This window comes from Mus caroli, chromosome 12 (assembly GCF_900094665.2).
Source record: "Mus caroli chromosome 12, CAROLI_EIJ_v1.1, whole genome shotgun sequence".
NCBI lineage: Eukaryota > Metazoa > Chordata > Mammalia > Rodentia > Muridae > Mus > Mus caroli.
The window spans coordinates 22642503-22665758 of NC_034581.1; the positions used below are offsets into that span (position 1 = coordinate 22642503).

The following is a 23256-nucleotide window of genomic DNA, read 5'->3' on the forward strand; positions in this document are numbered from 1 at the left end:
GAGAGAGAGAGAGAGGAAGAAAGAAAGAAAGAAAGAAAGAAAGAAAGAAAGAAAGAAAGAAAGAAAGAAAGAAAGAAAGAAAGAAAGAAAGAAAGAAAACAGCATATTCTAGAGCTTACTCTCCACGGCTGTGGCCACTGCAGCATTCACTGTGTGGGAGCAGGCTCACCATCTGCTGCAAGAAGGCAAAGGTACAGACTGCAATGGGCCAGACACCTGGTACCTGCAGGCTGATGCCTCAGCAGCCAGATGCTCTGTCACAGGGCCCGTGTTCTGCGCTTCTCCTATCTCATTACACGGATGCTGCATCATTTCGTGTCTTCACACCAGGATGAAAGAGTCAAATACAATAAGGATAGTGCAGCACTCGGGAGGCAGGGGCAGGAGGATCTCTGTGATTTCAAGGCTAGCTGGATCTACATAATGAGTTTTAGGCCAGGGAGAGCAACGTAGTGGAGCACTGTCTCAGATAGATAGATAGATAGATAGATAGATAGATAGATAGATAGATAGATAGATAGATAGATAGATAGATAGAGAAAGGAAATAATTCAGTCTTTCCTGAAGACTAGCTCCCATGATACCAGAAGGTACCATGCAAGCTTCTAAAGGAGGGACGAGAGCAACAGTCTTATTCAGTTACAATGCCTATAAACCACACCAATGACCAGCATGACACAATAATCCTAAGGGTGCACAAGTGACACCAGTAATTTGTTGGGAACCAATAACTCTCTAATTGGATCCACTCAACAAGACAGAAGTCATGCCTGGTACAGGAAACATATCTGCCTAGCAAGGGCCAGTGAAGACATGGATGTTGGAACCTACAACCACTGCTCTACTAAACTAACACAACACCTAACTATACTCTAAACATTTGTCTTTATGCCCACAGATAAGTGTGGTCTTCACCCTTATCAAGGAAACTTCTCTCTATGGTCTCAGAGGGAGACCATTGCAGAAAACTATAACTAATCAAAATGCAGAGTTGTGAAGCCTGGTCCTAAGGGATATGTCTATAGAATGACCCCCGTACCAAGGCTCAGAGAACTGTGCAGAAGATGGGGTAGAAGGAACGTAAGAGCTGGAGGGCCAAGGAGCTTCCTGTGAGATGATGTCAAGAGGTACAGCCATCATCAACTTGACTGCTTCAACATGAGCTGAACGAGGACAATAACAGACATGCTGAAGTGGATGGGAAATCCCACAAGGCCTCAGCCATACACAAAGAACTACAGGAAACTAAACAATGCTAAGAGAAATAGTTTTACTCAGGGAAGAGCACATGGTCTGTTTATCTAATACCCAATGGTCTTCCCTGAAAGTATACATATAAGTGACAATACACAGATAGAGCAGTTTATCTTTAGGAATATGTGTGTGCTGTATAATATATATATTACATACGACTATTTATAGCATATACATATATGGATGCAATAGCAATTAATGAAAAAAGCCATTCATTTGAAAGAGAGCAAGGAGGAAAATATGGAAGGGCTTGAAGGGTGGGGAAGGAATGGACAAATAACGTAACATTACGATAATCTCAATATAAAATAAATGATTTTAGAAAGGAAATAATACTGTAAGGTGAGAGATAAGAGAGAGCATAATGGCACACCTTTGACTACTGTCTTCATTGCCCTATTGTTCTGTGGATCCTTTATAAATAAAACTTTATTATACAGTTTCAGGCAGCCAGTGCCTCTTTCTGGGGCTGCTCAAATGAACTAATAATGGGAAGAGAAGGTTATTATGGTGTTGGAGGCTGAAGTACAGTGTCAGGCCAGGTGCTGGAATGGGTCTGTTCCCTCCTAGGCCTTCAGGGAACCCTGCACTCTTGTACACTGTCTTTTCCTGGTACCCCAGTCTTTCCTTGGCTTGTGAGAGCATCACTCAGACTTAACCACAACCTCCATCCTCACACTGCTGCCTTCACATCACCCTCCCTCTTAGAGGACCTGTGTTGCTATAGTCCTTTCTTTTAAGGACTGCAGATGCTTTGGTTAGGGAAATCAGGACACTAACACAATTTGCCTTCAGTTTAGCAAATAAACCACATCTGCTACGTTATGAGATGTTGGTGGTGGGATCCCTAATCCCCACGTCCTCTTCTTGCCTGGATGGGGTTGTTGGGACTTTGTTTTTGGCATTTATGTAACTCAAGGTCTTAATCCATCATCATGAGAGCATTTTTATTACTTTATTTTCATCTATTCGTATTTGCTTTGCTGCTTATAAAACGTACTGTAAAGTTGAAGCTGCAGCCAGAGCCATTCGACTCAGTTCCCTTGGCTTTCTTCTTCGGATGGGTAGCTCCCTCAAGGGCCACATCAAGAAGCCAGGCAGCTGCAAGCACACATTCCACATGGCCATTGCCCATGCATGTCAGTGGTAGGAATATCTCCAAAGCATATGGAAGGCGGGGAGATGGGGAGGTGCGCCTGGAGCCAGGATGAAGGGAAGATCTCAGGCGTGCAGGGGAGGGGCACAAATAACCAGCAAATCCCCTCTCTGTCGGAGAACCACTAGTGAGGCAGCTCGATAGACAAGTGACAGGAGTAAGCAGGACACAGATCTGGGCTCATAAACTGGACAGGTTGTGGCTCCAGATGGCAAAATGAAGAAGAAAGGGAGCCATGAACAACAACAGTTTTATTCAGTTTGAACATTTACAAAGTTTTCTTTAATTATTGCTCCCTTCTGGGACTCCAGCTGAACAAAGAGTTACAGGGCAGATTCCCCAGGGAGGCCTTCCTTGCCAAAAGCTGGTGGCTGAGTGTGTGCTCAGTCTGGCCAGCTCTGGAAAGAAGGTTCTGTGGGACCAGCCGGTAGGCTGTCAGAACATGTGGCTTGTACTTTCCTCCCTCAAGGTACAAGTGCCTTGAGTGAGGGGAAACACACGGTTGGGCTGGGAGAGGCGAGTCCCAGCCTGTGGTCAGACGATGCCCTTGGAGATGCAGCATGCAGGGCAGGCTGGCAGGATTGCCAATGCCACTGGCAAACAGCCAGCGAGCACAGAAGAGGCCAGGCAAACTGGCAGGGGGCAGGGGGAAGGAGAGCAGGAAGGAGACTTCTAAAATATTCTTTTGTAAGACAAACTCTCAGAGCACAGCCATGCCCTAGAGCTCTTCTCCCACCCAACCACCCATATGTGGCTTGTGGAAAGTGTCCAAGATGAGAAGTACAAGGATGGAGGGTTTGCGGTCAAGCTGAGCCATACAGAGGATGCTGGGAGTCCAGAAACATGGCTGGGGCTCTCATAGCCTTTGCATAATCTAAAACACCCTCTTCTGGAGAGAGAGGGGGCTGAGGGGTACGTGTTGACAAGACAGCTTCTGTTCTCCCCACAATGAAAAGAACATTTCAAACACTCACGGATAAGTTTTCCTGCCATTCTGGGTTTGTTTTCTCTGACCAAGGCCAAAGCACATTACATTTACCAACTCAGAGGTCAACAAACCAAGAATGAGAGTCCCAGGGCTGACAATGAAGCCCAGCTAGTGAAGTGCTTGCCAGATTTGAGTCACACAGGACCACATAAACCAGAGGTGGTGGTTCTACCTGTAATCCCAGCACACAGAAGGTAGAGGCAAGAGGGTTGGAAGTTCAAGGCCTTCCCTGGCTTTGTAGAAAATCAAGGCCAGTGTGGACTATATGAGATACTGTCTTAGAAAGTAAAAAAAAAAATCAAAGAGACTTCCTCCTCACTGTGAGCTTCCAAAGGGAATGCAACCACCTATGATTCCAAAGATATGAGGGGGTTAGTGGGGGGGGGGCACCCAGTTCTTTCTCTGCAAAGGAACTCAATACTGGTCACTGGCTGAGCTCTGTTCAAGGGCACTGAGTGAATGAATGGTGAACACACTGCCTCCTCTATATAATTTCCTTTGAGTTTATAGACTTAGTTTGAACAAACTGTATACAAGGCAGGTTTTCGAAAGCTGTTTCAACTTAACTAACAAAGTATTAGTGTTTCTCCCAACCCTGAGGTGCAAGACAGTACAAGGGTGGTGACCCTGTGAGAATAGACCTGCACTGGATGCCAAGTGAGATAAAGGTAAGCCATTCACCAACAGAGGCTGTGGAACCTCACTCAGTAGCCGTCATTGTCTCTACTTCTATGTGATGGCTTCAGTGCAAATCCCCATGATAGCCAAAGGTATTCGCAGATGACACAGTCTTTGACTCAAATGCAACAGTGCTAACCCTAACTGTAGATGAGCATGCTTATGCTTATCCATAGAAGTGATGTTTTATAAGCTGTTGTCCTTTCTTCAGTGACAGGAAATAACTTTTCACATAAAGTAGTCACCCTTTGGCTTTACAAAGTGTTTGTGTTCAGGAGAACAAAAAGTCTACCTGCTCAAATAAACTATCGTCTATGTTTATGAAGAAGACTCGTGTCTATTTCATGATTGACACTGGCCTCTAGCCAATAAGGTTCACTCTTTGCCCACACAGTGCCTGTATTTTCCTAATGACAGTCTGCTAATAATTAGAACTTGGTGACTGATTGGACACAAATACTAAGAGGGGAGGACATGGTATTCCCTCTCAGGGGTATCCAGGCTCTGGACAGCAGTAAGCACGGCTGCCCTGGCACAGGGTCTGGGTTCCCAGAACCTCAACAAGCATGAAGCCTGGGTGGTCAGGGGTGTATTGGTTAAGTGCCAGAGCATACACTTGAAGGAGAGGCAGCTTCTCTGGCTAGTCACATTATTTGGAAGCCATAGATTCTAAAACAACATTAGTAATTTTGATTACATAAATCTCTTTTTATATTAGACAGTCATTCCAGTCGGGGGAAGATTTAAAGAAGGTTCAAGAATGGTTCTTCTGATCACAATGTAAATAGAGAAATCTGAGAAAATAGACACTCCTACAAAGAAGAACACAGGCTCATAGAGGCTCCTGGTAACCAACTCCATCTGTATATTATCTAACCAAAGGTTCTGGGATGTCAGAGTGATCTCAGGTACCAAGCACCAATTTCTGGTGCCCTCTGAGTCTATAGAAAGTAGAGACGTGTTGACTCGAAGGCCATTGTCCAGGAACCCAACCCTAGACAGGATGTACGTGCTGTGCTCTGCATGCCAGGCCTGTCCCCACCACTTGTTTTAAGATATCATGACTGTGGTTACCAAGTCTAGTTCTCTCTGTCTGCTCTGTACTCAGCACCCTGTGGGTTTTTAGGAGGTGGGCTCTCTTTGGATCCTTTCTGGGTCAGCAGGCCTGGGGATACCATGCTTTGACACCCAGGAACTGTCTAGAGGGAGACAAACTATTACCAGGTCTCAGTGTTCATGTGTTGAATGTGTGTGACAGGCCAGCTGCTGGGTGGCATTGATGCTCCTCCAACTACAGCAGAGAGGTGGTAAGTTAGAAACTACCCTCACTCGACACAGAGGAAACAAAAGTCTTTAGGGGGCAGCCATTCCAGGACTACACACGACTCAGAAGCCAGGGCAGCTTCTCAATCCTGGCGCCCCGACTCCTCACCAACCAGTGGCTCCAGTTTGGCTGCCACCAAGGCACAGAGCCCAGTACAGTGGTGGTGAGCCTGGTTCACTGATGGTGAAGACCCAGCCCCCAAGAAAGAGTCCCCAGCCTCTCAGCTAATTAAAGGTTCACATGAGGTTGGAGGTTTGGCATTAAGCTGCTAAAGCTTTTGACATTTGTCCAGATTAAAAATAATCCTCCCTTCGTGGTGTCAGGGATCTTCTGGCTCCTGCTGTTGCCGACAGCAATTTGGTTCTGCTTTCTCTGTTGCGAGACTGGCAGGGTTTTGGCCCAAAGCAAAATTCAGCAAACAAGACAACCAGAACAGATTGGAGGCAAGAGGCAGTTTCGCTTTTAGATTCCTTCTCTTTGTCCCCTCCTCTCCCTGCTCCTTTTCATCTTTCTTACCACAGCGTGCTCTCCTCTGGGCAGCACAGGCCATGCTCAGTCTGAGTCCTTCCCAGTAGAAGCGGGCTTGAGCACAGGAAGCTTTCAGACCCTCGCCAGCCCTGCAGTCTGGAGGCCAGCGACTGAGCTGAGCACTGACTGGGAGCAACATTGTGCCAGATACTGGTGATACAAAGGAAATTGGGTGCAATGATTTGAATGAGAAATGTCCCCCACCCCATTGTCCTGAGCATGTGGACGCTTGATTTCTGGATGGAGGCACTGTTTAGAGAGGTTCAGATGGTGGTGTATTGTTGGGGGGTAGTATGTCACTAAGGACTAGCTCTGAGGCTAAAAATGTCATACATCGCCATATTGCTCTCTCTGACCTGCTTGGCAATTCAAGGCTGAAGCTTTCAGCCATCATGTTTGCCTCTTGCTGCCTTGCTTCAGCACTGTAATAGATTCTTATCCCTCCAGAACTGTGAGCACAATTCAAATCTTCCACAAGTTTCCTTGGTTGTGGTGTTTTATCGTAGCAACAGAAAAGTAGCTAAGACCTGGAGCCAACATCCACTGGGCTCTGTAGGGAGCTCCAGAGACTGCTAGCTTAGGAAGCAAACACCAAGGAAGGGAAAGGGAAATGTGGAGTGGTCATGACCAAGCTGAGCCCTGTCTTCTAATGGCTCTGTGTGCCACTGTGCCTGTCTGGGAAAATTGTCTAGAAACCCTCCTCTAGGAAGCACCCTGCACCACACTAGAAAAGGGGGCCAGGTACTCTGCTTCTTGCTGTAACGAAATAATTTACAAGAAGCAGCATAAGGGAGAACAGGTTTCTTTTGGCTCAGGGTTTGGAGAGTACAGTCTCTCATGGTAAGGAGGCATGGCGGCAGGAGTAGACATGCTTGTTTTGCCTCTGTACTCACCAAGATGAACCCATTCTAGTTACAGAAACTAGTCTCCTGTGGACAGGGGGTGGAGGTGTGGTTGATAACTCGGACTCAGCTCCCTGAGTCAGCCTGGCCCTGGGGTCCTCAGCAGATGGAGATTCCAAATCTAGAGAAATAAAAACCAGACTCCTGCAGACAGAATATCAGTGCCTGGGACTTGGTGACTCCTATGGACATCATCCCTCACAACAACTGTGTTCACATCTTCAAAGATGCACATGTCATCCTAGCACCAAGCCAACATCCTTCTCTCATTGTGAATGACAATGTGTATTTATGTTTACTGAAGAGTGGGTTCATTGTGTGTAGTCTCAGATTCGAAACATGCATGTACACATATTTCCACTTGTAATTGGAGACTTGATTCATTTAAACTGGAGCTGTTCAGCCCATCCTAAGCAATAGAGATCATTGCTGCTATTGGGTCCACAGCAAAAAGTAGGATGTTCCTGTCAGTCAGTGACTCTGACAGTGAACATGCAGACTACAAGGGTTCACAAGGCAGCTCACAAGTAGACTTCCTGAAGTGACACAATCATTCTACCTAGACTATTTTGCCACTAAGAAGTCAAAGAAATGGATGTTGGATTTCTATACAATTTAGCATCATACCCAAGACTTCTGATCTTCCAGGACCTTCCAAACTTTATGAATATTTCCTTTGAGTATTCTCCAATCCCAGGAGTGAAATCCTGTCCATGATGGAAGTTGCACTAATGAATTTTCCATGAACTGGGACAGAATCCCTCTCAGAGACAACTTCAGGGAGGAAGGTATTATTTTGACTCATGGTTTAGAGAGACAGAGTCCAATATAACGAAGCAGATATAATAATGGGACCAGCTACTCTCATCTCAGGAGATTATGCAACAGAGCCTAGAGGCTAGACTCAGGACTAGACACCAGTCCTCCAGTTCACCCAACAGCAATTAATTTTCCCAGCAAGGTCCCATTAAGGGTTTGAAAACCTGAACAAGCAGTACAACTACCTGGGTACTAAGTGTTGAGTACATGATCCTTTCGGGAACATGTCACACTGAAGCCATAATAGGAGAGAGACAGACTGTCACATCTGGAGAGTAATCCTTGGTAGGCTTATATAATAATTCAATGAATGTCCAACACCAGATTCCAATGAAATTAACAGGTTCATAAGGCCGTGGGGCTAGACACAGCACTAAAGCCTTGTCTAAGGCACCATGGAACAGGGATATGTAAATCTAGTTGATTGAGGGATCCATGAAAGGTTCTTTGGAGGGATGTAGTGTTCAGGGTGATCCCATGAGAAGTAGAGCTAAGACTGATGCTTCAGGAAGGAAAGAATAGGAGTTCTTGGAATAAAGGAGGAACACACAAAGGCCATGCATCCTTCAAGCTGGGGCCGACACATGGTTGAGCATTGTGGAATCTGGATTTTCCATGAAGGCTGAAGATGTTGTTGGTAGGACCCCAGGCCCTTGTATTTCTGGAGTCAGTGGTGTCACCAGGCTTCTATCAGGTAGATTAAAGGCTTCAGATTGAGATGATGGGGGAATTATGGGGTCTTAGGGGGAAAGTCTAACTGTTTAACATCACTCCAGAATCACTCCCTAGCCAGCTTAGGACTTTCTAACCAGAAAGTATCTGCTGAAAGGCCAGAGCTGAAGTTGCCTATGAGTGGCTGTGTGATCACCCTACTTCACATCAATGCACAGGAGGCATAGGCACTGTGCTCTGTGGAACAGAGCAGCTCAGATTATTACTGTCCTAGGCTGGCACATGTAAGTTTTACTAATTTTTAAAAAGTGGGACTAACATTTAAATTTCCTTGGAACTCAGAACATACAACGGTACTTACCACCCCAAATCCTACATGTCTTCTAAGCAGATAAACTAAGACAAAGGAGTAATTATTGACCAGTAAGTAAATAAAGCAGAGAAGTTTTCATCACTTGATGATTTCGTCACTTTGACTCCTCTTTAAGTGTGAACTCCTGATCTGCCTCTCTCTCTTCCCCTCTCTCTTCCCATTCTCTCCCCACTCCATCTTTCTCCCTTTTCTCTTTCTCCCTTATCTGAGCTGGGGAATCAAATCCAGGAACTTCTATGTGCTAGAAAAATTCTGTACTGTAACTATACCTTGGGCTGTATCACTTTTACGTTTCTCATCTCCATTACTTAATTTTGAAGAGCATTGTTTTGGAAAATTGCCTCTAACTTTAAAGGTTTCAAAGTGCTAGTCTGCATACTTTCATCTGGAGGCTTAGATTTCATAGTGATATGTTAAGCCAGATATTTATTTTTTATGTATTGTGAGGCAGGGGCCTATTCAAACACTTTTATCAATATCAGGGTTTTTTTTTTTGTTCGCTTGTTTGTTTTGTTGTTGTTGTTGTTGTTGTTTTATCACTGGTCTGTGTCTGGATGCATTTGACTTTCTCTTTCATCTATTAATTTGTATTTTCCTACACAAGCATCATCTTTATGATGTTTAAGTCCTCAGCATGAGAATGTGTCCTCTCTCCAATGATTTTGCTTTTTAATGTTTTTGATGCACCAGCAATTTTAAAAGATTTTATTTAGTTTATATATGTGAGCACACTGTCACTGTCCTCAGACACAACAGAAAAGAGCATCAGATCCCATTACAGATGTTTGTGAGCCACCATGTGGTTGCTGGGAATTGAACTCAGGACCTGTAGAAGAGCCATCAGTGTTCTTAACTGCTAAGCCATCTCTCCAACTCCCCCACCAGCAATGTTTAATGACAAAAATTTATCCATTGGAGTTACATTTATGTCTGTGTATTTCTCCTTCATATTTTCCCAAAGTTTTTTTTATGGAGATTATGATATGCATTTGACTCCTATATAATTGTTTTTTTTTAACTCACCAAGTCTGCTAAGATTTTATAATACTATTGGCTACTTATATATAAATAATTTTATGTGTTCATTATAAAAAATCATCAAGTAAGAATGATTCCATGGTTTTATTTTCTAGTTTGCAATTATTTCCTTCTTGTTTCTCTCTCTAGAAAACATGTATGATATTGGGTGTCTATTCTGAGTTCAGACAACATTTGAAAAATTTAACCTTTCCCACAACAGTATAATATTCCTGATGTACCAGAAAATTCCATTTCCTCTCAATTTTGTCAGTCATTTTAATACTGACAGATACCAAGTGTTAGGAACATTTGCTGCATATTTAGGCTATTTTTCTTCTCCCGTATAAATTGTAACAACAAAATTTAAGTGTTGAACTAAGCAATGCTTTCTTGAAATTAACCAATGTGTTCACTATGTGGCTGTTTTTATTACCAGATCTGGTCAATATTCTGTTTAGATGTTTTGCATACATATACAAGAACTTTTAATATATTTTTCTGGTACTAACTACATATAGCTTTGATGTCAAAATTACACTGTCCTTTCAAAATGTGTTGGGAAATGTTCCCGCATCTGTGCTCTGGGAAAGTTCAGCAGTGACTAGAACATTCTGGTCCTGGGATGATAAAGATTACTCATGGAAGTATGTAGGCCTAGCGTCTCCCTGGTGCAAGTATTTTTAACTTCTAATTCATTTCCTTTAATGGCTAGGAAACTATTCCTTTCCTTGGTTCTTTTTCAGTATAGATCAGAGTACTATATTTTGCATATATTTAAATTTGTCTGAATATTGTCTTAATTCATTGACACAACTGTAATTAAAAGTCTCTTATGACTTCATCCTCTATTGTCTATTTAGCAGTGCTATTTTAGATTCCTAATACTTTCTTATACTTCCTATGCAGTCCTACAAGACTTTCCTAAATTTATTACTATCATCAAAAAAACCATAGCATAGCACCTCTGAAGCAATGGATATAGCCCACTTCCTCCTGGTCACCTCTGGGTATTTCTTTGCTCTGTATTTTTTCTTATTTTTTTCAGTCTTGTCATTTATATCTTAAATTGCACACCTGCTGCCCACCTCATTGATTTTTAAAACTGGTTTTAAAATTATAATTATCTAAGTATGCAAATTTTTCTTTAAAAGTGCTGATGAGCCTTCTAAGTTTAATATTACAGTTTCAACGGTGTGATTTTTAGTTTCATGACTATGAAGGACTCTTGGACCTGCAGGTTGTCACAGTCATTCATAGGTTGGGCTAACTTCTCACCCCAGAGATCATAACTGTCAGAGACAACTGCAGTGATAAAGGCTCTATGGATTCCTTTTCTATCAGGTAGAAAGATTGTGGCCTCCCTGTGTCCTGCTGTGTGTATGCTTTATATCCTAAACGGACAAAGTGCCATGTGTAAAAACAAAACAAAACAAAAAACATTTTAGCTAAAATACTTGGTGAAAAGCACTCATGACTGAAATCTATTGCTTTGTCTACATCTGACATCTTTTGTAAACCCTCTGCCTTTCAGAGGTTCTTGAAATTCTGGATAGAGATAACATTATCAGTCCTTGATGAAGAAGCACAAGGCCCTGGGATGCTCCTTTTCCCCAGGAGATGGCTCAGTGGGAAAAGTGTTTGGCACATAAGCATAGGGGCCTGGATTAGGGTCTCTAGCATGTATATAAAAAGCCAGGTTCAGCAGCATATCCTAGGGCTGGAGGGTAAAAACAGGGGACTTCCTAGGGCTTGCTAGCCAGAAATCCCAGCCTAATAGTCATGCCCCAGGGTACAAGGTAGCAGAAGCCAACTTTCAAAATCAACCTTGACCTCCACACATATTTGTGTTTTCTCATATATACACATGCTTCACACATACTCACACACATATTCACACATACCACATATTCACACATACTTATACACATCTAAGCACGTGAGAATGTTTGGTTTTAGGCATTGTTCTTTCCCAGTTGTTGTTACTTCCTTTCACCATCACCACATACTAAGATAGCAAGCTCTGATCATAGCATGCTCCTTGTGTTGCTCTAAATGCATTAAATACTCTTAGGAACAATCTAAGACAGACTCATAATGTGCCACGGTATGAAAGGACAGCTGGTCCCTCAGGCAGACTTTGAAATAAGATCTTACCGATAAGCACCATGACTGCTGATGGCCACACCAACAGCTCACTTTTCACACTCAGAGCTGACTCCCTGGGCACATAACACTGCTTTTAGCCAAATAATGACTTTCCACCCCACAGTGATTATTTATTTCTATAGTTCAAGAAATATTTTTCAACCCCATCAACCATCTTAGAATGGTACATCCACAATCAATGCAATGCGTAGAGCCAACACACACCCCTGCGGGGACTGAAGGTTGGAACTTCAGGCCTTTGTTATTTCTCAGAGTGAACTTCCTTTAATGCTTGGTATACTGCACATAGGAATGAGCCACTGATAACTGTTCAGAGCGTAGGGGAAGATCCTTTTGGAAGACGGTTCTCCAGTAGGTTTGATGTAGATATCAGTCAGGTACCTAATATTTTTATACAGCCATTTCACAAACTTCTGGTTTCCACGTTTCCAACTTCCATGCCATGCATAGAGAATTGAATAGGCTTGTCTTGGATTTTCACCTGTGTGTGCTAATTTTCTTAATCGAGTTCCACTTTGTGATCTGCGTGTTTACACCTGCTGAAAGCTGGTATGCAATTCTTCCCATCAGCTGCTCAAAACCACAATTGATTGTTACCTTTTCAGACACAGGTCTGGATTTCCTTGTGTTGTCCTTTAATCTTGCCAGAAACAGCCAGATCAATTGCAAAGCAGCAATTAAGAACAACTAACATCTAAAACACCCGGATATTTTTATTCTTATGATTTGACTCAAATTCACTTTTAAGCTACTGGTTAAAAAAAATCCTTCATGATTGTTTAGGAATAATTAAATATTCATAGTGATCAGAATGGGGGAATAACAAGTCCTCCTTCTGGAAGTCTCCTTGCACAGAACTCCTCCATCTCCCAAGCTTGCTGCTATCCACTAGCAGTATTGTGATAAAAATCATTCCTTCACTCCACAAATCCAAAATCTGACTCCACCTGTTCAACCTTCAGTGACACTCATTGTAACCAAATAGCTGTTTAATACCCCAGAGTTAAAACCAAGAACCCGGTCTCCCAAAACACCGACATTATATCACTGCAGGCCAAATCTACTTGATGCAGATCTCTGGTAGCTAACTGATTCAACACAGCCATCCGATGGGGTGCTCAGTCTGAACTGAATACACTGTGTGAGAGCTTTAGACTCACTTCCTGATTTTGCTGACTAGTCCTTTCAAATTCTAAAGTGGGTGTAATTCTGAGACCACTCCCCAGAATTGTTGTGACAACTAAACCATAATCAAGTCTGAAAGGCACCTGGTACCCAATCACATTCAACAAAGATTTACTGAATACCCGAAATAGGGGTGAAAAGATGGTGTGATTTTGTAAATGATTTTTTTTTCTTCCTTTGGCAACAATTCTGATATCCCAGGAGTCCACACACTCTCTCCTGCTCTGTGGCATATCAAGTCGCCATTGGATAAAGTAACAGAAAGAAATGGAAGGACACCCGGACTCAATCCTCACTCTTCCCAGTCAGGTACAAGTTCACACAGATTCGGCGCTGTGCTTCAACCTTGTGCAAAAACTCAGTTGCAAAGTCCGGGGGTGGGAAATGGAAGCTCAGAATGTTCCTGAAATATATGTACTTGTATTTCAGAATTACATGTAAGGACGACAGATCTTTTTCTTATAATTATTTTCATAACTAAACTTCCTGCCCTATGAATTCTGTGCTTTATGGATGGGTAATTTAAAATCCAATTATCGCCCATATACATCAAAATAACACATTTGATATTTATATTTATCACAGATCTGCCATTTAACACCTCCATGTTGTACTCTGTTTTCTTCCTAAGACTGCATTCCAAAATACAGTCTATAGTCCAAGTTAAAAAAAAAAAAGTAGATATGGTGTTCATATTGCAAACTCAGTATGTTCAGTGGAATGTTTGTTGGGATTCTGTGCCCATTTACCTGGTACCTAGCTTAGAATATGCAAGGTGCCCAGCACATATCCTCACAGCCATTCCAATGAGTCTCTTTAAAGGTTTTTAAATTTCTATTTTGTTTGATTTTATATTCATGGACATTTTGACTGTACATGTCTCTATACTGCATAAATGTGTCTAGTGCCTGAGAAGGCCAGAAGAGGGCATAGAATCTAATGGAATTAAAGTTACAGACAGTTGTGAGGCACCATGTTGGTGCTAGCAGTTGACTTTGAGTCCTTTAGAAGGGTAGCAAGGACTCCTAACCAGGGAGCCATTTCTCTAGCCCATTATTTTATTGCATTTATTTATTCGTGTGCATGCCATAGAGCCTATGTGGAGGCCAGAGGACAATTTGAGGTAGTTTACTCTCTCCTCCCATTATGCAGGGGGTTGAGCTCAGGTTGTTTAGCTTAGAGGATAAACATGTTTGCCCTCTAAGCTATCTTGCCAGACCTGTTCTTTACACCAGTAATTTATGATATTAACCACTGCTGAGGAATTGAAAAGAGTTCTGATTGATTGAATGACCTTGCTTAATCAGTTTATAGTTCACTGATCCTCCTAAACCACCCTTCACCGATAAGGCACAGACACCATTATGAAAGAGGAAGCAGAAAGAATCTAAGAGGCAGAGGATGGGGAGGAGAGCTGTGAAATGCTATCTTCTAGTCGTGGTATGGCTATTGCTGTCATAAACGTATAGCAGCAGTGGTTCTCTGTACGAGACCTACACAAGATCAGCTACCATCCTACAATAAAGAGGGTACGTGGTCTCCAAGCCCCAACCCCACTCCCCTACCCACCTACTCCCACTTTTTGGCCCTGGCATTCCCCTGTACTGGGGCATATAAAGTTTGCAAGTCCAATGGGCCTCTCTTTCCAGTGATGGCTGACTAGGCCATCTTTTGATACATATGCAGCTAGAGTCAAGAGCTCNGGGGTACTGGTTAGTTCATAATGTTGTTCCACCTATAGGGTTGCAGATCCCTTTAGCTCCTTGGGTACTTTCTCTAGCTCCTCCATTGGGGGCCCTGTGATGCATCCAATAGCTGACTGTGAGCATCCACTTCTGTGTTTGCTAGGCCCCGGCATTGTCTCACAAGAGACAGCTATATCTGGGTCCTTTCAGCAAAATCTTGCTAGTGTATGCAATGGTGTCAGCGTTTGGAAGCTGATTATGGGATGGATCCCTGGATATGGCAGTCTCTAGATGGTCCATCCTTTCGTCACAGCTCCAAACTTTATCTCTGTAACTCTTTCCATGGGTGTTTTGTTCCCAATTCTAAGAAGGGACACAGTGTCCACACTTTGGTCTTCATTCTTCTTGAGTTTCATGCGTTTAGCAAATTGTATCTTATATCTTGGTATCCTAAGTTTTGGGCTAATATCCACTTATCAGTGAGTACATATTGTGTGAGTTCCTTTGTGATTGTGTTACCTCACTCAGGATGATGCCCTTAAAATGTTTTTTAAAAGATGAGAGCTTTATCTTTATCCCCCTTTTCATAGCTCTCATCTGAAGTCCACCATGGCAGTCCTCTTACCCAGTACTGTGCCTGTACAGAAGAGATAATATTACTCCTTGTGATGATTTTCTTTGTTGTTGTTGTTTTTTGTTTTGATTTTGTTTTAGAGACAGGTTTCTCTGTATAGCCCTGGCTGTCCTGGAACTCATTTTGTAGACCATGCTGGCCTCAAACTCAGAAATCTGCCTGCCTCTGCCTCCCAAGTGCTGGGATTAAAGGCGTGCGCCACCACTACCTGGCTCCTTATGGTGATTTTACACCTGTGATATTCCCATCACATTCAGAAGTCCCTTGGTCTTTTAATCTGTGGAATTTGAGAGAATGAGATTGCCAGAGTTTATGCATATAATCTGGAAATCAATGCATGTGAGATGTGATGCGCATTTCTGCATGTTGTACATGCATAATCTAGACAGACGTAAGCATGATCTTCAAAATTAATTCTCCAAAACACTTTATACACTGTATTTTTCTCCTGTCTGATCTTTTATTTCTGACAGGAGCTCTGTCCCTCCACAGCGGATAAAAACCACCCGTGTTCCTCTGTCTTCCACCTCCTTCCTGCAGTTCCTTGCCTCAGCCACAATACAAGCTGAATATATGCCTATACACATGGCATCCCAAATTATAACCTCCCAGTCCCGGGATTGTTTGCAGAGGGCTAAAAATTGCCACACTCATAAAAAAAAAAACAAAACAAAACAAAAATGGCAACCTTGTTTGCCTTGCCAGTCTGTCAGAGCTTGAAAAACAAACTTCATACCAGAAAGACAAACACACACAGCAAACAAGGAGACTGGGCGGCTGACAGAGCCGAGAGAATTTCCAGGCCAGCGAACAGTGGCAGGGAGCACAGCCTGATGGGTATGGAAACAAAGTTGGCTGAGAATCCTGAGGGAGGAAGGGAGGTTGACCCCAGCCCTGGAAATAGATGGCTTGGCTGTAATGAAAACTTCCCCTGTTGGTAGATCACCTTTCATATACCTGGATGCCCTGCGGGGCCAAGAGTAAACAGAAATGAAGCCATTTGTGAATTCCTTTCTGTTTAGCCCTCTTGTGCCACTGCGGAGGGGAGGGAAGGCCTTGATTCCCTGGGACTCCTGCTGCCTAACTGGATTTCCTATGTAGTATAATGCCAGGTATATGCATACACATATGCAAAAGACACTGAAGTTGCAGCTTCTCAAGTCATTGTTGGAATGAATCAAAGGCTGTCAACTGCACATTTCCTGGAAGGCTCTGCTTTACAACCTCTGAGGAGACACAGAATGTGAAGGCGACTTAGGCGGAGATTGATAACAACAGTTTATATTAATATTCCGCACGCATCCTTTCTTCCAAGGACTCCAGAGTGCCTGCGATGAGATTGGATTCTGCCCCAGTGCAGGTTCCAGCAGGAATAAATGGCAGAGCTTGGCAGCCTCGGTGCAAACCTTAGCTCTGTCTCCAGAGGATGGAAACACAGAGCCATACAAACGACAAACGGCAGCCTTTGTTCATGTATGGTCTGCTGGGCAAAGCTCAACAGCTACTGGACCCAGAAGCATCAAGGCGGGTCTTGCTAGTTTTGAAGGCTTACCTGTCAATCACCATGTAAGGACGTTTGGATTGTGGTGTGTAATCTCCACAACACAGTACCATACCTCTGATGGAAGATTCCTATTTAGCCCCTGCAGTGGCCTTTCCCCTCACATGAGACTCTGTGTGACTGACTAAGGTTGTCATCATTGTGACCACCCATCATTTCAATCAGTTTGGCCAGTGGCTTAGCCAGTAAGCAGCAATGAGGAATTGAACCCAGTCCCTCTTGATCACCCTGTTTTTGCCTTGTTTTATGCCTGCTCTGAGGCATGCTGACACCCTCCCCTATGGCAGGCTGAGGTGGAATCTAACATTTGCTTGCATGTATCAGGTACCAGGTCCTTTTCACCTCATTGTGTCAAAGGAACAGAACTCAAAACTGCTAAACTTCTACATTTGCCAAGTTTGGCACATTCCGTTCCACACACTGGATCCAGCCGTTCCTCAGTCCTCCATGAAGGGTAAGATGTCTCACCACGCAGAGCCTGTGCTGATCTCTGCATGTATCTCAGGTCTTATGCACCGATACGGAAGATAGCCTGGAGGACAGTGTCTAACTTGAGTGCACAGATAGCTACAGAACATGGCCTGTGTTGTTGTTCTTTGTTTCTTTGCTTAATTCTCTAACTGGACAAGCATGTATTGATCATTTATTATGCATTATTCATAGGTGCAGACTGACTGGTCCCATGCCTCATTTTCCTCTGGTATAGTGTTTGCAGAGCTCCCGGCTACTTGCACTCATGAGTGAGAATTAATGTGACCAGCATAGGTAGCAGTTAAAGTGCTTATGCTTCTGACTCAGGCTTCAGCTTTAGACCTAGTACAGGGAATAGCAAAACCAACACAGTCCAGAATCAGGAGATATGAGCAAAACATTGCGACTGGTTCCCCTTCTTAAAGCAGAAAAAAAGACAATTGCTACCTCAAAAGAGAAGTATTGAGAAGATATTGGACTGAGTTGAGTTTAACAGATTGAACTAAATTTAATTTTCCTGCTGTTGAGCTGGAACTAAATGTGGAATGAGTGGTGTCTATGAAACGGTGAGGGTGTCACATCCCCCCTCCCCTCGCCCCCAGCTGAGCACTGAGGACTAATCACACAAGTTCCATATCGCATGGCAGCCTGGACGCATGGCAGACATGCTGTCCTTGCTTTTCTAAGCCGAACACATACATGTCTTGGTAGGAAGCTCCACCCACTAGAGGTCATCTGTCCCTTATGACATAGGATGGACAGGTAACACTCAGACAAGCATCAATCATGCCTGGATTTCCTTTCCCGGCTTCTCCCCTGGCCAACAGATAGGACAGTCAGCTACGGAAGGGTTATGCCCACCCCGCCCCCCAGTGTGGAACTGCCACACATGAGGAAAGAGGCTTGAGGGAAGGAGTTGGAAAAGAGAACCAAGGCCAGACTGCTTTGTGCTGTCCTTTAAATCTGTCTTAATGTGCTCTAGTAAATTTTGTCATGCACCATCTAAAAGGACTGGGGTGTCCCAACTGAGCAAACCCCACATGAGCAGTGTCCACAAGACCACTGCTTCACTCCGAGGTCCTAAGTATATGCAGAGGAAGGGCTTCCGTTAACACTCCATTTTACAGTTAGGGGGATGTTATAGTGGAATGAGGTGGCACATCAGAATCACCTAGGAAACTAGCTGAATGCCAAGGCTCTGCCAGCAAGCACCGGCTCTGCTCTCTGGCTCCAGGCCCATGGGGGACCAGTCGGTTGCCTGAGGCAGCTAGTGCAGTAGCATGAGCAAGAAATTCCTGGCCTCTCCCTCACATCCCTGCTAGAAGCAAGGAGGGTCCATGCCTCCTGTCAGCTTAGCCTGGATGGAGACCGGCTTCTCTGGAGTTTTCTTGATCCTCCCAGATCCCTCCGGAATTCTGGAGAACGCTGGGCAGTATATGTTACAAGTCTGGTCCCGATTCTTCATCTATGAAATCCAAAATGGAGCTGTCACTATCCTGAGACGCCATCTTCTCTTTTCCTAATTCTGTTCCTTCTCCTCCTTCATGATGGATCCTGGGTGTCCTGTGAGAGGAGAGAGTAAAGGGGCCTCCTTGTTTTTTTAACACATTATTGCCCAGATTTCTGTCCTGAATCTTTTCCACTGAAAGCCTCGTATTTGATATCATGACACCAGAAGAAAGGATTTCCGTTCCTCTGCTCCTTGATGGATGCTTCTCTTCACCTTTCCTGGAGGCAGTTGAAAGACAGGAGCCTAACTACAGCCCAAATGCTTCTGCCCAGAAACCCTGTAAAGAAATAATGGGAAAAAGTCACAAAGAAAACCATCAGCTTAGAGCTCACAATCATATCCTGTGCTGGTGTCTTGCAACACAGGCACTTCCCATTGCAGCTTGTTCTGCTTTCATTTGTCCATGAATCATGTCAACTAGAAGCTCTGATCTGTTTCATAACTGAGGGAAGAGAGTGCACAGGAATTACTGAGTCCCTCCACAAATATGAACAGGATGCCAGACACATGGCTAATGGATAAACAAGTTACAGGATTTATTGCTAAAGTAGATCTGAACAACTTGAGGCCATAGGTTGTCTAATTTAGAATTATGTTTTCTCAACTATCTATTTTGGATTGAACTGTCCTTCCCACATAAAAAAAAATCTATACATTGGCGCCCTATCTCAGAATGTTAAGATGCAACTAAATTTGGAGACAAGGCCTTTAGGGATGTAACTGGGTTTCAGTGGGTGGGTTCTGATAGAATAAGAATGTTATCATTATAAGAACAGTAGATAGGACACTGTGGGAGCCAAAGAGGCCAGGCTAAGGGATGGCGAGGAAACCAGGACCTGGCCACATACAAGCCAAAGAGGAAGGCTTCCTCAGAAATCAAAGCAGTCAGTGGCTTGACCTTGGATATCTAGGATCCAGAACGAGGAGAAAGTAAATATCCATTGTTTAGGCTCCCAGCCTGGGGTGTTTTAATTTCACAGCTTAACAGACAGACGTCCTAACTCCCTGCCATGGTTAAGACATGCCTGCTTGACAAAGCCCTGGAATTCCAGAGAGACAGACTGGCTTTATTCCTTTGAGATTTGTTGTTCATGTTTCTTCATCCCATAAGTGCCTGCCATTTGCTGGGCCTCCTGCTGACTCTGGAAAGACAGAAATGGAAATAGCCTCTTCCTGTTGCCAAGAAGATGCTGTCTAGGACAAATTGAGTGTATAGGCAAGGATGCTTTACTATGGAAGGGATGATCAGAGGAACCAGTCCCTTGGATGGTCGGCCTAGCAAAGGGCCATTCATTGTGGGACTCAGGTTTTTAGGGAAGACATACAGAAAATAAATCATGAATGTATTCTTAACAAAAGAGAAGAAAGAGTAAGAGAAGACAGAGCTCTCCATTCTGAGAAGCCTGGCTTCTTGCGCTCTCAGAGCACTGCCTCTCCCTATAGGCCAACTATCACTAGTATCTGCTCAGCCTTGCACTTGGACATCCTATCCTAGACCTTGTTGAAAAGCTTGCACATACCTTGGCATCCCTTGGGACAGTTCTCTGGCTGATGAAGATGCCTCCTTCCCATCTGCTCTTTAACACATTTCCCCTCTTTCATTTCAACTTCACTGGATACTCACCTCCTTGAGGCGTTTTTCCAAGATAGCTCCACATGGAAGGAACCATTCTTTCTTTGGCTCTATCAAAGTCTTTGCAGACAATGATCTGTGGCCTGTGTGAAGCACTGTTTCCTTGGTTTATTTATATATCTGTTTCTCCTTATTAGTACACTAGTCTCTAGCAGTCATCATGACTTATATTACTTTATCTTCCATGAAGTTAGAATACAACTGAGCTGACAAGCATGTGTCCTTCTAGGAAATGAGAATGGCTGGCTTAGATAGGAGAGTCAGGGTCCTGGTCACTTGGCTGTAGGCAGATTTGTAGCATAGACCGTTTTTGTTTTGTGATAGGCTAGGCTGAGGCATGGATGTCTTCCTCTCCATGTCCTCAATCCTGTGGTCAGCAAAAGAGGTAGAGAAGACACATAAATCTCAAATCCTAAGCAAGAATTTGCACAATGGAATCCTAAGTGCTATAAAGCATGGAGAAAAGAGAGAAAAGACTTGAGGGGGAAAAAGCAGAAAGTTAAAAGAGCCAATATGGACTTGGCCTTCACCAGAGATCCACACAGCTTTGGGGACAGATTTCCTAAGCTGAAACTTGAAGGGAAAATGCTCGGGTATTATGCCACCCTCCCCAGAATTTTAAGCAGGGGCAAGTGAATGTTTCCCCAGAATCCCCTATCGATTGCAGCGACTGACATTCACGTGGGTCCCGTGGCACCTGCTTCCACCAAATGCTAGTGTTTAACATTTCCCATAGTGTTTCTAAACTCGAACTTGCTCACTGCTACCATCTAGTAACAGATGCAGCAGAGAAAACCTATCCGAAAGTGGGTGGCTTATTATGAACAACTGAGGGTCTATAAAAAAATCTCAACAAGAGCTGGAAGAAAAAAAATTAAAAACTGCCAGCAGAAGCTCAAAAAAAAAATCTCTTCATAAGAAAACTGAAGAGTTCTCTGGAAGCCCTACAAGTGTGGCAAGGGTTGATTTCAGCAGAACTCCACACCTTAGGATCGGTTCCTCAAAGTTTCCTCTAACTTGAATGCAAAATGGAGTTAGAGGTGGTATTAGTTGGGCTTTCTAGTGCTGTGATAAAACACACCGTGCACAGAAGCAGCTTAGGGAGAAAAGCATTCATCTCAGCTTACAACTGTCGGGTCACACTCTGTCACTGAGAGGAGTCAAGGCAGGAACCTGGAGGCAGGAGCTGATGCAGAGGCGATGGAGGTGTGCTGCTTACTGGCTTACTCCCCATGATTGCTCCATCTGCTTTCTTACAGAACCCAGGACAAGTTGCCCAGGCATAACAACACCTACAGTGGACTTGTCCCTTCCACAACAATCACTAACTGAGAAAATGATCAACAGTCTTGCCTTTTGAGGCAGTTTTAAAGAGACATTTTCTCAATTGAGAGTCCCTCTTCCTTAACCGACCTTGGTTTGTGTCAAGTTGACATAAATCTAACCAACATGACTGACCCCTTGTCAACCTCACACATAAACACATCCCTATTAAATCATAAACCTTCCTTCTTTTTGTCCCCAGGATGTAATGTAAATATTAATATAACAACATAAAACACTCTAATGATTTAAAGTCCCCAAGTCTTTAAAAATCTCAACATGTCCAAAGTCTCTTTCAAAGTTCAAACCTCTCTAAAATATCAGATGTCTCTCTAAAATAATTTCAAAGTCTTACTAGAATTTCAGTCTTTTATTGTGAAACTCTATAAAATAAAAACACAAGTCTCACACATTTGTAGGTTTGTGTCAAGTTAACAAAACCAACAGGTCGTGGCCCTGCCACACCCACTTTCCTGAGGTCCATAGCGGGGCCTCCTAGGAACAGCTTTCAGAGAGTGCAGTCAGATGCAACGTAGCAAACATGTCCTCTCCTTGCTTCACCCTTCCTAATGCCATGGCAATAGCAGAGCTGTCCTAAATTAAAATCATGCCCCACATCAATTCACTGTGATAGAATGCTAAACCTCTCTGGTCCAACCCCAAAGTTATAAGGTACCCGGACAGATGAACATTTATGTAGCTAATGAATTTGTTGGGGAGTTTTTGGTGGAGTGTATGTGCGCGCGTGTGAGCACATGCACACATGTATACATGTGCACATTTACAGGAGTGATGTAGCCCAGGGTAGTCCAGATGACCTTGAACTACTGATACTCCTGCCTCAAGTTCCAAAGTGCATGGGTTACAAGTCTGGACCATCGTACCCAGTTATCGTGGTACAGGGGGTCCAGGGCTTTATGCACTGCTAGGCAAGCACTTCACCAGCTCAGTTATATCACCGGCCCTAAGCATGGTAAATTTGAATGTTCAAGGCTGTGTATACAATATACAAATAAAGTTCTGAAAACTCCAGCGGGGGAAAAAAAAAAAACACCAAGCCGACTACTGTAATTGGTATATTGGCTGCATAGTAAATTTTTAGCTACATTTTGTTAAGTAAAATGCATTGTTGCAATTGCTTTCATGTCTTCCTTTTCCATAGTGGCTTAAAAAAAATTAAAATTATAATTGTGACTGACCCATGTGGCTCTTACCAAACTCAAAAGCATATTTTAATCTGATGTATTTTATCTTATTGAAAACAGTGGATGAACTATAGAATCCTTTGCCTGTGACAGAACCCCAGGAAGAAACATAACAGCCTAGAGTCATGATGGAGAGGGCCAGTCAGCAACTCTGACACCCAGGGATGCA

The 23256-nt window shown here is 43.5% G+C and overlaps 1 long non-coding RNA gene across 1 annotated transcript in view; it reads right to left on the reverse strand.

Annotated features, from left to right (window-relative positions):
- The window catches only part of LOC110306458, a 36097-nt gene extending 15171 nt beyond the window's left edge, over positions 1–20926 (reverse strand). Inside the window, exon 1 of the long non-coding RNA XR_002379281.1 lies at positions 20551–20926. This is a non-coding gene — a long non-coding RNA (uncharacterized LOC110306458). The remainder of the gene's footprint in view (positions 1–20550) is intronic.
- Positions 20927–23256: the final 2330 nt, after the last annotated feature.